At 38.2% G+C, this 17,561-nt stretch overlaps 1 pseudogene; it reads left to right on the top strand.

Moving 5' to 3' along the window:
* The first annotated feature begins 5,353 nt into the window (after positions 1 to 5,353).
* LOC149263180 (pentatricopeptide repeat-containing protein At2g03880, mitochondrial pseudogene) lies at positions 5,354 to 11,598 on the top strand (annotated as a pseudogene).
* The last annotated feature ends 5,963 nt before the right edge of the window (positions 11,599 to 17,561 follow it).

Genomic DNA, 17,561 nt, shown 5'->3' with positions numbered 1-17,561 from the left:
GATAGGCTTCGTTAAGGCGTTCCTTCTGCAAATGCAACCAAACTTTGTCGCCCACCAGAAACTTATGTGGCACCCGATGTTGATCATGTCGCTGCTTGTACTTGGCATTTGATTTCTCTAGAATGTCATTGACCTACTGACATATATGTTGGATGCGCTGAATGAAGTTGTTTGCGTTACTGGCTTCGGATTGGACATGATCCGAATCTACCTCAGTAGTTGCAAATGTTATGGCCACATCAATGGGACATAATGGCTGGAATACCAAGCCCATCCGAAAAGGTTTGTGGCTAGTTGAGCTGTGGAGAGCCCGGTTGTAGCTATGCTGGACATAGGGGATGCTCTCATCCCATGTGCATGGATTATTTGAGTTGTACATATGCATAATGTGTACGATCATCCTATTGACGACCTTTGTCTGGCCATCATTTTGGGGATGGAAAGCTATGGACTTAGTGAGCTTGGTGTCCAGCATCGACTAGAGACTAGACCAAAATGTACTAAGGAACCTGCTGTCCCGATCTGAGATGATAGACTATGGGATCCCAAAGTGTACCCACATTCGTTCAAAGAAGAGTTTAATAGTGGATTTTGCTGTGATATTATTCTTGCAGGCTGCCATAATGGCCATCTTCGAGAATCTATCGACAACCACAAAAACAAAACCATTTCTATGCTTAGTAGAAGGAAGTTACGACATGTAATCCATGGAGATGGATTCCCAAGGTCGACTAGGGGTAGGAAACGGAGTATAGAGGCCTTGCTTCTTGATGGTCGATTTGGAAATGGTGCAGGTAGTGAAGTATCTGATGTACTTCCCAACATCCCGTTGAAGATTCAGCCAATAGAAATACTTCTACAGTACTTCCACCATTTTCTTGACCCCGAAACGCCTAGCGGTGCAACTGTAGTGCACTTCCCAAATCATCTTGGCAGGCTCTCTTGAAGGAACACAAAGGTGTCCTAGGTAGCATAACAGGGCATCCTGGAGGTGAAAATATGGAACTTGTTGACCCTCCAAGAGTGTGTGGTATGTGTGGCCGAATTCTTGGTCGCTTTTGTAGAGAAGTGGCAAATCAGAAATCTCATACCAACAAGAGTTGAGCACGATGGTCAACGCCATGATCGATGGTCAGCTGAGATAGACTGCAACATTATTGGTGCTACCCTTCTTATACTTGATATTCAAATGGAACTGTTGCAGGTATGTGGACCACTTCTAATGGCGATCATTCTGAAACTTCCCTTGTGTCTGTATGAACTGCAGGGGTTAGTGGTCTATGTGGATGACCGTTTCCTTCCCCAAAATGTAATGCTTCCATTGTCGGTAGGCCTACACAATGGAATACATCTCTTTTTCATAAGTGGGATACTTCTGGACTATGTCTGAAAGTGTCTTACTGTGATAAGCCACTGGATGCCCCTGTTGAGTAAGGAATGCCCCAATAGCTTAGTCAGAGGCATCTATCTCAATCTCAAATGGATGTTTCAAGTCTCGTAGTGTGAGCACTGGTGCAGAGAAGAGGCAATGTTTCAACTCTACAAATGCCTTTTGTCGAGATTCAAACCAAAATAATTTTATTTCCCTCCTCCCTTGGTGACTTGAGTCAAGGGCCAAGTGATATGAGAGAATCCCAACACGAACATGCTGTAGAAATTGGTAGGACCCAGAAAGTTGCGGAGCTCTATCAGAGTGGTTAATGCTGGACAATCCCAAATGACTTGGATCTTGGCTGGATCCACACACACCCCTTGTTCATCAATAATGTATCCCATATATCGAACCTAGGTCATGCAAAAGTTCATTTCTCCAAATTGGCACACAAATTGTGTTGCCGCAGTATTTGGAGAGCTTGTCGGATGTGGTGGAGGTGCTCTTCCCAACTCTGGCTGAAGATCAGGATGTCATCCAAGTATACCACTACAAATGAGTTAGTGAATGGCTGCAATATGTCATCCATCAGCCTCATGAAGGTTGCAAGAGAATTTGTCAGCCTGAAAGGCATAACCAACCATTCGAAAAGGCCCCCCTTGGCTTTGAAGTCAATCTTCCACACATCGGAGGGTTCGATTAGTACATGGTGATATCCATACTTCAAGTTGATCTTGTTGAAATATTTACCCCCCTTGATTTGGTCCAGAAGGTCATCAATCCTTGGGATCGGGCACCTATTCCTGACAATTATCTTGTTCAATGCCCGATAGTCAATATAGAGTCTCGTAGTCCCATATTTCTTCTACACCAACACGATTGGGCTTCCACAGGGTGATGAACTCAACCGGATGTGACCTTTCTGGAGCAGCTCCTGAATCTGCCTCTTGGTTTTTAATTCTCCATAGCAGAGTGTAGATAGATTGTTACATTGGGAAACGACGCACCTGGGGGGTCAAATCGATGGAGTGTTTGACCCGACAGTGCAGAGGCACCCTGCGGGGGAGGTGAAGATGTCCTCGTACTCCTCCACGACCTTGTCCATATCTTGTTGTTGTGCAAAGGGGCCCTGTCTAGAGGTTGTGGCTACCGTCTTCTTCTTTTCCTGAGGGTGTATCATCAGGAAAATTCCCGATTTTGGGAATGAGCTTACTGCATTGTTTTACAATAACCAAAGAGATGGCGGTTGGTGGTGCTACCTTCGGTATCCTGTACAACTTATTTCCCAAAGTAAGAATAACAATGCAAGGCCTTGACTCATACACAATATGTCACTTCCACAAGTATGGTTTGCCTAATAATACATCACAAACATCAAGGGGAGCAATGTCACATAATACCTCATCTGTGAAGGGCTTGATACTGTATGGAAGGTGGCATTGTTGGCTCATGTGAAGATCTCGTCCTTGGTGAAGCCACCCAATGGTGTATGGTTGGGGGTGTGTTGTGGTTGGTGAGCCCAGTCGCTTCATGACCTCTGCTGAAATGAGGTTCTTTTGGCTCTCATTGCCGACAATGAACTGTAGCAGGGAACCGTTTACCCACATATGGGAGTGGAAGAGGTGCTCCTCCTCCTCCTCCTCTAGATCTTCAGGTTCCTCCTTCTAGATCTTCATGGTCGCAATGGTGGTGTTGGTATCCACATCGATAATTTGCTTCCCTTTGTCATTCCCTTTGTCGGGTTCTAACTCATAGTCAGAACATGCATATGATTTAGAAGCCTTCAGCTCGGCCACTAGTGACTGCTTGGCCCGACATACACTTGTGTTGTGAGTGGAGCTCTTATGGAACTCACACCACTTTCCCATGTCCTTCTTTGACTTCGCAGTGTTGTTCTTTTCTTGTGTATTTGGAGGGTTGTCTTGGGCCACCCCGCCTTGGCTTTGTCCTTTGTTTTGTGGTTTGGGGCACCTTTCCCTTGCTTCAGATTCATAGATCTAAAGTCTCACTTCTTATGTTTTAACCCCTGCTCGATCTTGACAACATATCGATACGTTGTGCCGAGCGAGGAGATGTCCAGGAAATACATCTTGTCCTGGATGTACCTATGTAGGCAGTGATGGTACTTGAGTACCAAATTTTTCTCAGAATCCTTTATACCCAACTTTGTTCGAAGGGTATAAAAAAAATTGGTGAATTCAGGTACATCTTGGTCCCTTCCCTGCTGCAGCGTTGTCCACTTTTTGTATTTATCCTCATAGCTCCTGACAGGGTAGTACTGCTCCATGATGGCATCCCAGAACGAATTCCAAGTGGGTGTGTCTAAAAACAGTGAGGTTTTAATTTCATCCTTCTTCTCACAGGATGTTTCCCACTAGTCCTTGACATGGGGGGTGGCTTTCAGAAGAGAAAAAGTAATATTTTCTCGGCTGGAAAAATCATGCACAAAAAAATCATTCTAGAAGATTTAACCATTTATCTACGACGTCTGCATCTATTTTTCCCTCAAATATGGGAATGTCAAAGTTTACTTGTATCTTAAAAGGAGTGGAGCTTCCAGAGTGGCTGCTAGATGCAGATGCGCTGCCAGTGGGCAACAATTGAAGGATTTGAGAAAAATTATCCATCATCGCATTCCTTTGTTTCTCGAGGGCCTCCTCGAGCAATATTTTGATAGGATCTCTTGCCCCTCATCTTTCTTTTCTTCCCCCATGGGTGGCCTTCAGGGTTTGCAAGGCTGATCTTGTAAAGGTTCAACTAGATCAAGCCCGAACTCCTTATATCCCAACCTCGTCAGGGACATGCAAAAAGAAGTAGAGAAAGAGAAAATCGCTCTAATACCACTGATATAAATTTAAACAAGAATGCAACAAATTATAGATATAACCATAAATACAAAGATTCAATAGAAATAACACTTCATTTCATTAATACCAACTACTGATATATGCTTACAAATAGAATGGAAATAAGACTAGCTCGGGTGATGGTAACTTATCTTTGAGAAGAGATGTGGTGGCTACATGCCTCTGAACTGTGTTAAAATGAGGCTCAAAGGCCTATTTGTTATTGAGAAACAATGAAAAATCCTAAACATCCAAAAAACCTAACTCTAGGAGAAGAAACACCAAACTATGGGCCCCGTTTGGGTAAATTGGTAAATCAAATTCCTGGGGTTGTAACTTGGGCATACAATCTCAGTTTGATGCACACAATACCTCGTTAGAAATATCTATCCGAGGAATACAACTTTTGAATGACCAACATCGCCCAATGACCCATGTTGTTCTAGTGTTCACAAAAAACGTCGTTTAGGGCCTCAAAACGGCTCCGAAAGTTCTGGAACAGAAAAAATACCAAAAATATTAAATTGTGCTACAAATAAGGAAACTGAAAAACTGAAAGAAACAATGGCGGGCGTGCAAGTGGAATAGGTGGGTGGCCACCAATATCCACCTGGATAATTCCTCCCCCCTTAGGAAGCAATGGTCCCCATTGCGTTGAGTTCCTCCATGAGATGAGGAAACTTCTACTAAACTTGGTCCCTAGTGAGCCACTTGCCCTGGTGATGGATTTGGCCTACTTTGACAAATCGATATTGTTGGATCCTTTGTTGTCGGGTGTTCTTGATCTGTGTGTCCATGATCCAATCAGTTGTGACTTGTTCTATGTAATCTGGATTTAACTCTGTTGGTGTGAGTTGTTATGCAATGTCTGATGTGTCCAACAATGGTGGAAAGTATGGTCGAAGGTGGTCCACATTGAACACTAGGTGCAGGCCAAGGAATGGGGGAATTCTAAGCTCAAATGAAATATTTCCACTGAACTTTGGGATATCACTGCGAAATTTCATAGAAATAACTGACCACTAGAGAGAGTGACAATTAGGATCATTTATAAGTCGAATTAGATCTGGCAATTCAAGGGTCACTATAAAGGGAAAATTCTAGTTAAAGTTCAGTGGAAGGTATCCTAGGTAATATGGGATGGTTTGAGAAACAGGTATATGTGCTCCTAGATAGGGAGAACTCTGATAACCTAGAAAAGGATAACCTTGCTACCCAGTTTTGGGATAACCTTGCAAAGGTTGAAATGGTTGGGTTTGAATTTGCTGACCTTCGTAAGGCATTTGAGGAATACCTTGATATAGTTTCCATCTGGGATTTTGAATCATCCCTACGTAAGGTGGGGTAGGTTGTGCCTGTGTCATACCATATACATGTTGACCCATTTCTATTTGAGGAAACTTCCGAGCAAGCGGTGGAGGCTATAAAGCACCTTGAAGTGGTTGGGTAAGTGGGATTTGAGAGGCCCCAGATACCGGTGGAAGAGGTTGAGTTTGAGGTGCAGCCTGCAAAGGTTGACTTACATGAACTTGAGCTTGAATAGTTTGAGACATAGGTTGACAAATAGGAATCTGAGATGTAGGTGGAATAGGTTGAAAGGTTTTAACTTGATTCAAGACCAAGCCAAGTTGTACGGGAAATTTAGGTTTCCAAGGATTGGCAGCCATTCCTGGATATGGTGGACTTAAATGGGGTTGAGTACTAGCTTGCGGTATTTGATGAAGAGGAGGCAACATTCACACAATAGGTTTCCCCTTTCTGAAAGTGGAGGGGAATATGAAGGAAACTTCCCCCAAGGAGGAGGTTACCCAGTAGAATGTGGAGTGGTCTGTTGTAGGTGTCGATACCCACTGACATAACGACTAAATTGCTTCTCTACTAAAGGTTGAGATGGAGGAGGAAGAGAATATTGTATAGTGCTCATCAAAGAAGTTCTAGATGGAATTCCAGAAGAGGATGAAATGGGAGAAGTCCATGGATTAGATGTTACACCAGAAAAGGTACCAGATAACGATTGGTAACCAAGCGAGACACACAGACCACCATATAAGTGTGTCTCTAGCGATGTTGAAAACATAGAAGAGGTTGTTACATTGGTTGTCTCAGTCATAGTAGTAGATGCAGGTTGAGAAACCACAACAAGCTCAATCATGGTTAAATTTACCAAAGAGGATTGTCGAGGGATACTCAAGGGAGAGTTGAAAGGAGATGAACCAAACAAAGTATCTTATGACAGAGTAGTAGGAGAAGGAAAAGGATGGGATTGACAAATATAAGTCCCTCTCAAATGGACAAGAGAGGAGGGTCGAGACTCTTCTTAAGGAATCTCCTCAATACTCAACAGACCAGGTGGAATTTCTTCACCGTCGTGACCAAGATATACAGGTTGTGGTTGAATCAAAGATAGAGGAAGAGAAGAGGAAGTTCATGAAGTAACAGATGTAGATGAATGAGGTACCTTCGGTTATATAACCTCAGGTTGTAATGTTTCTGATTCAAGATACCCAAGTTCAATAACCTCAGGTAATAAAATCTCAAGTGCTTTTGTTTCAACTGTGTCAGAATCACCAGCTAAGTGGGAAGTAATATTGGGTATAGAACTCATAGGAAGTAACAATTTTGTATGTTGAATGTCAGATGATGTAGGTCCAGATGGAGTAGCTTCCGAGGTACCAGATTCATTAGTTTGCATCTTTTATTTTTTCATGACGTCCAAGATTTTCCTCAGGCAGAAGAGGAGGAAATATTTGCATCCTACGTGAATGACGAGGTTGAGGAGGTAGTTCTTCCATGTTGGTTTAATACATTTTAAAAATTGACAAAAAAATAAATAAAAAAGGGTAATATAGGCAAAAGGGTTTACCAAGCAACTGTGAATTGTAATATACCACCTTGGAGAACTAAGGATTTACATATTGGAAAGCAATCTCCCTGAATGTTGTGTTCGGTGTATCACAGTGTACAAGGCAGTCGATTTGGTTACCTAAGGTGAGGATAGAAACCTAGTGTGGACTTCCAAAATATACCCAAAAGTACGTGGAAGTGAAATCCATGTTAGTGTTTTCTAAAGTGTAATCTTACAATGATAATGTTCCCATGTACTTTTCATTCGTGGAGTGCCATTTTATATACCTGAAGGTACATGGAGAATGGGTTGATACATCTATGTAGGTGGAATGGTATATCATGCCCGGAATGTGACGCTTGCAAAAAATGCCATGTCCTACTTTTATAGACGTCGAAACACGTCTCTAGCCTAGACCTCTAAATGTTTGCGTTAATATTTCAAATGCTCCTTAAGATTGATTCAATAAATTTTTTAAAGTTTATCTTGAATTAAGTTTCAAATTTCAAGGCTCACTATGAATTTCATGTGAATATCCTAAAATGGCAATCTAGCATGATAAAATGAAATCTTTTCTCTTCAATGGAAATCTATATACGAGAGGGAATAAACAAAGAGTAATGCAACATAAAGAATGTAGCAAAATAAAATTTGTTTAGAGTTTTCTTCCGGAATCATCACATCCATAATTGTTTGAATTGATGTTTCGAACCATCCACCGTGGCTCATCATCAAGATAGATCATGAGAAAAATAAAATTTGTTAAGAAAATTTCCCTAATGCAATTGTTCCAATTTCCAATTTCACACAAAAAACCGTAAATGCAATGCAAAATGCAAAAATGATGAGATTTTTCTTTTCAATCCTCTTAATCTTCAAATGAAATGAAAACTAATATGCATGATAAATCATTGATAAGAGAAACCACACAGAATGATGACTGTAATCATAGAAAATTTTGGGGGTGAATCTTAGTCCATGGACAAAATTTAAGGGGTTTTATATTTTAGAGGGGCAATTTTTTTATATTATACCTCTTTTCTATACTTCGCTAAAAAATTATTTAAAAAATAAATAAATATTGTATTTTAGCCATGAAACATAAGTGGATAAAACATTATTTCGCCTTTCCAAATCTCTTTCAAGCCTTGATTTTGCACTATTTTTCCTTTCCAAATTTCTTTCAAGCCTCGATTTTTCTTCCAATTACCTAGATTTTAAGGATGACGTTGGTCAAAGGCTATTTCTCCCTCTACTATACCAACAAATCGAAGCTATTGTTGAATTTTCCCTCAATTCTAGGGGTTTGCTTGTTTGATTCCCCTGTATAAATGTGTGTCTCAGTAGAAGCAAAGAAACTTTGTGGTTGATTGTGGTTTTATTTGAAATTATATCGAAATATTGTGAGTCTTTCTAATATCTTGCAAACTCGTCCAAAGTCTTTGAAATTTTAACTAGAGGAATGGATGTCGAAATGGGGGAAACACTCTCGGAAACATAAATTTAAATGAAGGGCAAGAGTTCGAAAAAATAAAGAAAAGAAAAAATAAATGTTCCTAACATATGCAAGGAACTTGGAAGCCACATTCGAAGTTCTCACCGTCTCTCACAGATTATGTTTTGAAATGGTTTCTACTTGTGCAGGTGAAGAATGGGGAGAAACTTTCAATTTTTTTTATTTTTATTTTTATTTATTTATTATTATTTTTAAATTTTGTATTCATTATTATTATTTATTATTTATTTATTTTATTATATATATATAAATATAAATATATATATATATATATAAATAAATAAATAAATAAATAAATATATATATATATATATATATATATATATATATATATATATATATATTATCTTGTCTAAGGTTTTATTCCTTGCACCTTCATCACATTGGGATAATAATAACATAGCAATCATAATTTAGTCATGGATCACTTGAATTTACAACTCTTCTGAAATCTCTAGCAGCAGTCCCAGGACTGCGCGAAAACCCACTTATATTTTCAGGATTGCTAGCTTTGAGATTAAAACTATTTTGACTTCTCGGTATCATAGTAGTTGTGCTAGTATTGAAGAATACCCAATATAGAATTACCAACCCAAAAGATCCTGATTTCACTAAACAAATCAGTGCATTGTGTAAGGATGGTCAATTGCATGAGGCATTGGACTTATGGGCACAAACGAGCCAACATGGAGTCCCAACAGATTCTAACGTGTATGCTCATCTATTGCAAGGGTGTATTAAGATAAAAGCTCTGTCAGAGGGCACACAAATTCATGTCCATATGATAAAACATGGATTCAAGCCTTGGATTTTCCTGCATAACAATCTCATCAATATGTATACCAAGTGTGGTAGTTTAGAGGATCCACACCAAGTGTTTGAAAAAATACATAAACCAGATGTGATTTCGTGGAATGTATTGATTTTAGGATATGCCCAACACAAGATCTAAAAGGAAGTCCCAAGGCATTTTCGCATGATGCATAGGTTGGGTATGAAGCCGAATCACTTCACTTTTGCTAGTGTGTTGAGCACGTGCGCCAACCTAGCAGATTTGGAACATGGCAAGCAGGTTCATACCCAAATCATTAGAAGTGGATATGATAACCATATATTTGTGGGAAATGCACTTGTTGATATGTATGCCAAATGTAGGTTACTAGAAGAGGCACATGATGTGTTTAATGAAATGTTTGAAAGAGATGAGGTTTCATGGAATGCATTGCTTACAGGATATGCACAAAATGGACATGGTGTGAAGGCGCTGAAACATTTTCGGCAAATGAAACAAGTAGGTTTGAAGCTGACCCACTTCACATTCGACAACGTTCTCAAAGCATGCAGTAGTGTTGTAGCTCAGGAACATGGTAATCAAGTCCATGGACGCATTATTAAAACTGGATTTGAGTCTGATGTCTATGTGGGAAGTTCCATAGTTGATATGTATGCTAACTGTGGAAGCCTAGAGGATGCACTTACAATGTTTTATAATATGCCTGATCAAAATGTGGTAACATGGAATGCAATGATAGTAGGAATTTTCCAGGTTGCAGATGTTGAATCATGCCCAAAATATGGGGAGTAAGCACTGAGTATCTTTAGGAAAATGCAGCAGAGGGGAATGAAACCTAACCATTTCACCTTCTCCAACATCCTTGGAGTTTTCTCCAGCCTTGCATTTATGGAGAATGGGAAACAAATCCATGTTCATATCATTAAAAGAAATTTTGAATTAGACGAATTTGTGGGAAGTGCTCTTGTTGACTTGTATACCAAATGTGGGGCAGTAGAAGACGCACATAGATGGTTTGATAAAATGTCGAAACAATATATTGTTTCGTGGACTACAATGGTTGCAGGATATGCCCAAAATGGGCACGGTGAAGATGCCCTCAAACCTTTTCAGCAAGTGCTAAGGGAAGGGATGAAGCCAGATCAGTTTACTCTATCTGTTATCCTCGGTGCATCTGCCAGCATAGAAGCTGAGGAATAGGCAAGCAACTCCATACCCACACTATCAAAATTGGATTTGAATCACTTGTTTTTGTGGGAAATTCTCTCATTGGGATGTATGCAAAGTGTGGAAGCATAGATGATGCATGCACTATGTTTAGTGGAATGCCTAAACGAGATGTAGTGTCATGGACGGTGCTAATATCAGGATATGCTCAGAATGGACGCGAGAAAGAAGCCCTCTAACTCTTTGGGAAAATGCAAGAAGAAGGAATAAATTTGAACCATATTACCTTTGTTGGTGTCCTCTATGCTTGTTTCCATGTAGGCCTAGTGGATGAAGGTTGTCACTACCTCGATTCCATGACTAGAGACCATGGCATTGAATCAAAAATAGAGCATTAAGTCTATGTTGTTGACCTTGTTGCACATGTTGGATGCATGGATGAGGTAGAGAAGTTCATCAATGAAATGAAACTTGAATTCGATGTTGTAGTGTGGCAGGCCTTGCTTGGTGCCAACAAGATCAATGGGAATATGGACATAGGGAAGTGTGCAACAAAACACGTTATTGAGTAAGAGCCCCACACGTTGGGAACATTGGGATGATGTAACAAAAGTGAGAAATATGATGAAAGATAAGGGGGTTAAAAAGGAACTAGGTTTAAGCTTGATTGAAGTTAGGAAAATATTTCATTCTTTTGCAGTAGGGGATAGATCACACCTACAAACAACGAGTATCTATGCAAAATTAGAGAGTTTGATGGAGGAAATTAAAGAGGCAGGGTATGTGCCCAACACGAACTTTTCTCTGCATGATGTGGAGCAAGAGCAGAAAGAAACTTCTCTTGCCCATCATAGTGAGAAGCTGGAAATTGCATTTGGGCTTATCAGCACATCACATGGAACACCTATCAAAGTGATTAAAAACCTTCGTGTATGCGGGGATTGCCACAATGCTTCCAAGTTCATTTCTAGAGTATCTGGAAGAGAAATTGTTTTGAGGGATGGCAATCATTTTCATCATTTCAAGGATGGGTCGTGTTCCTGTGGGGATTATTGGTGATGAATAGGTAAACAAAATAGGCAATGCTTTGTGAAGTAAAGGTTTGATACTCTATTGGATATCTATGTTGTTATACTCTCTATTGTGGAGAATGGAAGAAGAAGGTAACATATATAATATCTTTTTATGATTCTTCAAGGCACACAAAAATATTCTTTGTTTGAAGGCCTTAAAAGCTTGGAAAAAGCATAGTTTTAAAATTGGCTTCAAAACATTCCAATAGTGATTTCTCTTATAACTTCCACAGATCTCCTGCTTCTGCTGCATGAAACCTAACTTCCTGGTACCACGAATCCTACAGGATTCTAATCACAATTTTGTACTCCTGTCTTAGTTCTTTTGACTATGTGATGTTTTAGGAAGTATATGACTTATGTTGTCACTATAAAGATTCACATTGTGTTACATATGTAAATAGATTGTAAATAACAACATATCAAATCACTAATAAGGATTTAGTACGCTAGCATAGTACATGTTACTCAGTACTAAACTTGTGGGTTACTAGTTTGAATAGATTTTAGTAAATAATGTATGAGGGCTCAGTTGGACTAAAGTGAGAATAGTTTCTTCTTTATGTGCTATGATTTTTTAATAAATGTTGAGATCTTTAAGACAGTTTGATTTAAAATTTTAGAGTTAGATATCTCATGATACAATGGGTCTAGAGGATACTCTTTGCAACTTTGTACTCATGCTCAGTTCTTTTGACTATGCAATGTAGTAAAAAGTGTTTTACTTATTCTGTGTCGATAAAGATTCACATTACATGGTATACATAGGAATAAATTATAAATAACAACACATAAATTCATTAGGAAAGAGTCATTACACCAGTGTATTCCTTGTTACTTAGTACCAACCCCTGTGGCTATGTTCTCACTATCCTAACTTTTTCTTTCTCTATTAGCTATCTTAACTACCGCCAACATGCTTACAAAGAGAAATGACAGATTCAGGAGCTAGGAAGTTGTCCTGAAAGCTCTCTTGAATTTTGAAGTACATGTTATCACTCAAATTTTCCTAGAAGTTGTTGGGAAGAGGAAAGGGGTCTGAGGTAACCACAAACAAGCTTTTAGGTACAGAATCTAGCCAATCTGTACCCAGAGAGGGCTCTCTCTTTAAGTTTTAGCTTTGTTTTGAAAGATATTAGGCTAGTTATGAAAGTTTACGGGTTTTGATTGTGTTTGGTGGTGAAATTCAATAGCAGAGGGGTAGGACTGAATAGTTTAGGCCATTGGGCTAATGGAGTCAAAGAAAATGGCTCAACTGGATTTGGTTTCTCAACTAGGGATGGTTTCATAGGGCAACATAGTTAAACAGGGAACAAGTTAACAAGCTGCACACAATTGTTTATTGCACAACAGTAAAAAGTAGTGGCATTTAGACTTGCACACTTTCCTGGTCTTTCTTTTGATGAGGTTCATTTTTTTTCATTTTTTGACCATCTTTTTTATTCTTTTTACCCTTTGATTTTTATTTTAGAGTATACCCTCTTTACATTTTTTAAATTTTTTGATTTTTTTTGAAAATATGGAAAACCTTTGCAACAAGGAAAGGTATGAACATATTACATAGCTCATCAAGTCAATCATGATATATGACACCTATTGGTATAGGAGCATAACACTGGCTCCACTTGGGGATGGCTTTTCCTAGTGGAAAGTCAAGAACAACAGGTCAGATGGCCTCTGAATGACTTTGACTGAACTATGGAATCTTCTTCTGCTTGTTGCTTTATTGTATGTATGATAGTGATACTTCTGAAGCTTAGGGCCTTCTCTTCGGGCTTCAACTCCAACAAGTTACTATCCAATCAAAACTGTAACATTACAAAGGATATAGTATGTATATGTTAACAATCAGGATACATTAATAAGTAGGATCAAAGTAATGTTTCAACATCTGACCATTAACTGGTCCTTCCTTTGTTTCTGTGCCATCCAAGTTTTTCAGATAATATGTATTGTTTCCTTGTAAGGCATAGATAATATAAGGTCCTTTCCATAGGAAGTCAAACTTCCCATGTTTTCCCTTATCCTCTCTCCTGGAATCCCATCTTAACACTTTGTCTCCAAGGTAGAAGTCATCTGCCTTGGTCCTTTTATCAAATATCTTCTTAAGCTTTTCCTGCAACACTTGGGATCTCTGATACACTTCTTCTCTGGTCTGCTGCAGATTGATGGTCTGGTTTATTCTCCTTTGAATATCATTAGGTTCCACTTGAGCTTCTTGAAGTAATTTCATTACAGGAACTCCTAATGATTAAGGGAATACAACCTCCATTCCATAGACTAATTCATAAGGACTAGTACCAAGAGATTTTTTGGTGGTAAGTCTGTCTACCCATAATGCATTTGTCAGTTTCTTGTGCCAATTTTTCTTGTTTTCCTCCAATAATTTTTTAATAATGTTAATGAGGCTCTTGTTGGAAGACTCAGCCAGTCCATTTGCTTGAGGGTAATATGCTGTGGAATGGCCTAAGGTGATGTAGTACTTGTTACAAAAACTTATCATTTTCTTGGATTTGAAGGCAGTAGCATTGTCAGTTATGATTTTATAAGGATAGCCAAATCTAGACAATATGTTGGTTTCTAAGAATCCTATGATTACCGTGTCATTGGCCTGTCTGGAGGGGATGGCCTCTATACATTTGGTGAAATAGTCTGTGGCAGTGAGAATCCATTTGTGTTGGCCAGAAGAGGGAGGATGGATTTCTACAATGAAGTCGAGGTCCCATTTTTGGAAGGGTTTTCAGTGGAAATTGGTTTAAGGGATAAGGGTAACAATTTTCTCTTGGCTTCAAAAATTTGACATTTATGACAAGCAGTAACAAATTTCTGTACATCAGTGGATAAGGTTGGCCAATAGAATCCAACCCTTAGGATCTTGTCTACAGTCGATTTCCAGTAAAGGTGCCCACCACAGTCTCCTACATGAAATTCTTGGAGAGCCTTGTCAGCTTTTTCTTTTAGTAAACAATTCAATAAAATTCCTTCATGATTTTTCCAAAAAAGAGCATTATCTAGAATACAAAACTTTGAAGCTTTCATCTTAAAAAACCTTTTCTTTGTTCTGGATAACCCTGGAGGAGCCTACAGGTTTAATAATACATAAATTACATCAGCATACCAAGGTGAATCTAAGAAGGCCTGGCTGATTTGTGGAGTCGCCATCTCCTGTTCATTTATGTCCAGGGCTTGATAATTTGTTTCTGTCATAAGTTTGGCCAATCCCTGTTCTTTTATTAGCTTGGTAGGTTTTATTTCAATATCATATTCTAATATGGTAGCAATCCATTTACCTCTTTTGCCCTCAATTCCATCCTGGGTTAAGATGTCTTTGACAACAGAATTTGGTACATAGGCTATCACATGGGAGTACAATATATAGACTCTGAAGTCTTTAGTAGTTTTTACAAGTGAAAAAGCTTGTTTCTCCATGATTTTGTATTTTAATGATGCATCCATAAGTGCTTTACTAAAAAAGGCTATGGGTTTCTCACATCCTTGATCATTCTTTTGTAATAAAACAGCTGCTATAGTGTGTTTTGATGCGAATGAAAATATTATGAAGTCTCTATCAAATTGTGGACTGGTTAAGACCGGTGTTCTAGTTAAAGGCATTTTAATTTCTTCAAATGTTTGTTTGACTTCTACTGTCCATTTAATACTTGAATCCTTTTTTACAAGTAATCTAATTAGTTCAGCTAAATTAGATATGAATCTTCTCAAAAAATTTATCTTTCCTAACAAAGCTTGAAGTTCTTTGATATTTCTTGGATGAGGTATTTGCAGAATAGCTTCTATTCTAGTAGGATCAATTCGAATGCCATATTTGGAAATGATATGGCCCAAGAGTTTACCTTCCTCTAGACCAAACAAGGACTTCTTTGGATTTAAAGAGATACCATATTTTCTGCATTTTAGGAATACTTGTCTGAGATGGTCCAAATGCTGCTGATTTGATTTAGAAAAAATAGTTATATCATCCAGATATATAGCAAGAAAATCATGAATTTCTTTTGCAAATGCTATCTCCATTTCTCTTTGGAAGGTTTCTCCTGCATTTTTAAGTCCAAATGGCATTTTGATGTACATGAATGTGCCACATGGTGTTGTAAAAGCTGTTTTTTCTTGGTCATCAGGATGAACTAGAATCTGGTTATACCTTGAGAATCCATCTAAAAGTGAAATCCTAGAAGCACCTACTACCCTTTGTAAAATATGATCCATATTAGGTAAAGGGTAATTATCCTTCAAAGAAACCTTATTTACATTTCTTAAATCAACACATAATCTAATTTCCCCAGTTTTCTTCCTAGTAGGTACTAGATTAGACACCAACTCTGAAAATATAATAGGGGCAATTGTCCATGCTTCATACATATGTTTAATTTCTTTTTCAATCAATGGTAGCAGTACAGGGTTAATTCTTCTGAGTTTTTGTTTGAATGGTTTCTGATTTTCTTTCAAAGGTATTGTATGTTGAATTATAGAGGTGTCATAAGATTTCAAGTCCTCATAACTCCAGGAAAAAACATCCTGGAATTCTCTCATTAGTTCAAAATATTTTAATTTTTGGTCAGGAGGCAAAGATTTGGATAACTTTGGATTTTCTTCTGTTCCTAAGTTATATTCTTCAATGTCTGCTTTTAGTGGTTCCATCTTAGGTTTCTTTGGAATGTCATTAGAATCAAAGAGGTCTTCTAAAGGAGTTAATCCTTTAGGTAGATGATTGTATTTTAAATTAATGACTTTTGATTCTCCTTAAATAACCTCATCAATATCCATTTGTTTAAGGTCTTGCATTTCTTTGTTGGTGAACTTTGTGGGATGAAGCATTTGAATTGTATTCTCTTCTGAAATTTCTGTTTCTACCTCGTTTGTTTGATCAAATTTAATAGCTGTATCTACATCTGTGTGACTGTTAGAAAATTCTTCATCTAAAGTTAAGAAATTATTTATCTGCTCATCAGTATCAAACACTTGCCAGTTCTTTAAATTGTCAAGTATGGCTGGTCTATGTATAATCTCAGCTATAAATTGATGATTTGGTTCGAATGGTAATTTGCAGGTGCTGGCAAACATTGCCAGATTGTGGGCTTGCAAGTTTTGTTTTCTTGGGATTTTAGCAAGCTGAGTTTCCAGAAAAGTATTGAGAATCTCTATAACTGTTACTCTGTAGTATCTCAATCTGGGATCATTTGCTAGATACTTCCCTTTGATCTCTTGAATGATTAAATCGGAATCTCCTATGACATATACTCTAATTGCCCCTAATCTTTTGAAAATTTTAAGACCTAGCAAGAGAGCTTCATACTCTGCCATATTATTGGTGCACTTAAATTCTAATCTGTAGGCATGGCCTTTAGCATGGTCATTTTCAAGGTTGTACGACCAAACTCCTGCTCCTGCTCCCAATTTGTTGACTGAACCATCAAATTCTAAGTGCCAAATAATTTCATGTTCATAATTGGTATCAGGAGTATCAGGATTTTTTTTAACAGTGAGATCTGGTTTTTAACTTTCTTCTGGTTTCTCTCTAGTATTTGATGTTGCCTTGTTCTCAGAGATTTCCTAGATTTGAACACTAGATTTTTCCTTTATAATTTCTTTTGGTTTTGCTGCTAAAACTTCTAATTCATTGGAGGGATCAATTTCAACATTGTAAAGAATGAAAGAATCCATATCAGAGTGTACTGAGTAGATAGGAAAATTTTGGGGTTTCTCCTGACTACTTACTACATATTTCATTAAAGTTTTTGTGTATAGTTTCTTAGGTTGGTCGAAAATTGAAATAGTATCATATGACATGTCCAATTGAAGAGATCCCTGAAACTTTGCACCCCAAGATCTAGACAATAACATGCCATAATTTGGTGGAATATTTATACTACTATGTCCATTAAGATTGTCTTTGCAGGGTATTGAACCAATGAAACACACAAGTCTTTTATTAAT

This window comes from Pinus tabuliformis, chromosome 6 (assembly GCF_031772625.1).
Source record: "Pinus tabuliformis cultivar Carrire ecotype Pingquan chromosome 6, CPIR1, whole genome shotgun sequence".
Taxonomy (NCBI): Eukaryota; Viridiplantae; Streptophyta; class Pinopsida; order Pinales; family Pinaceae; genus Pinus; species Pinus tabuliformis.
Note: the sequence above shows the minus strand (reverse complement) of the source record. Positions and strands in the feature narration are given on the sequence as shown.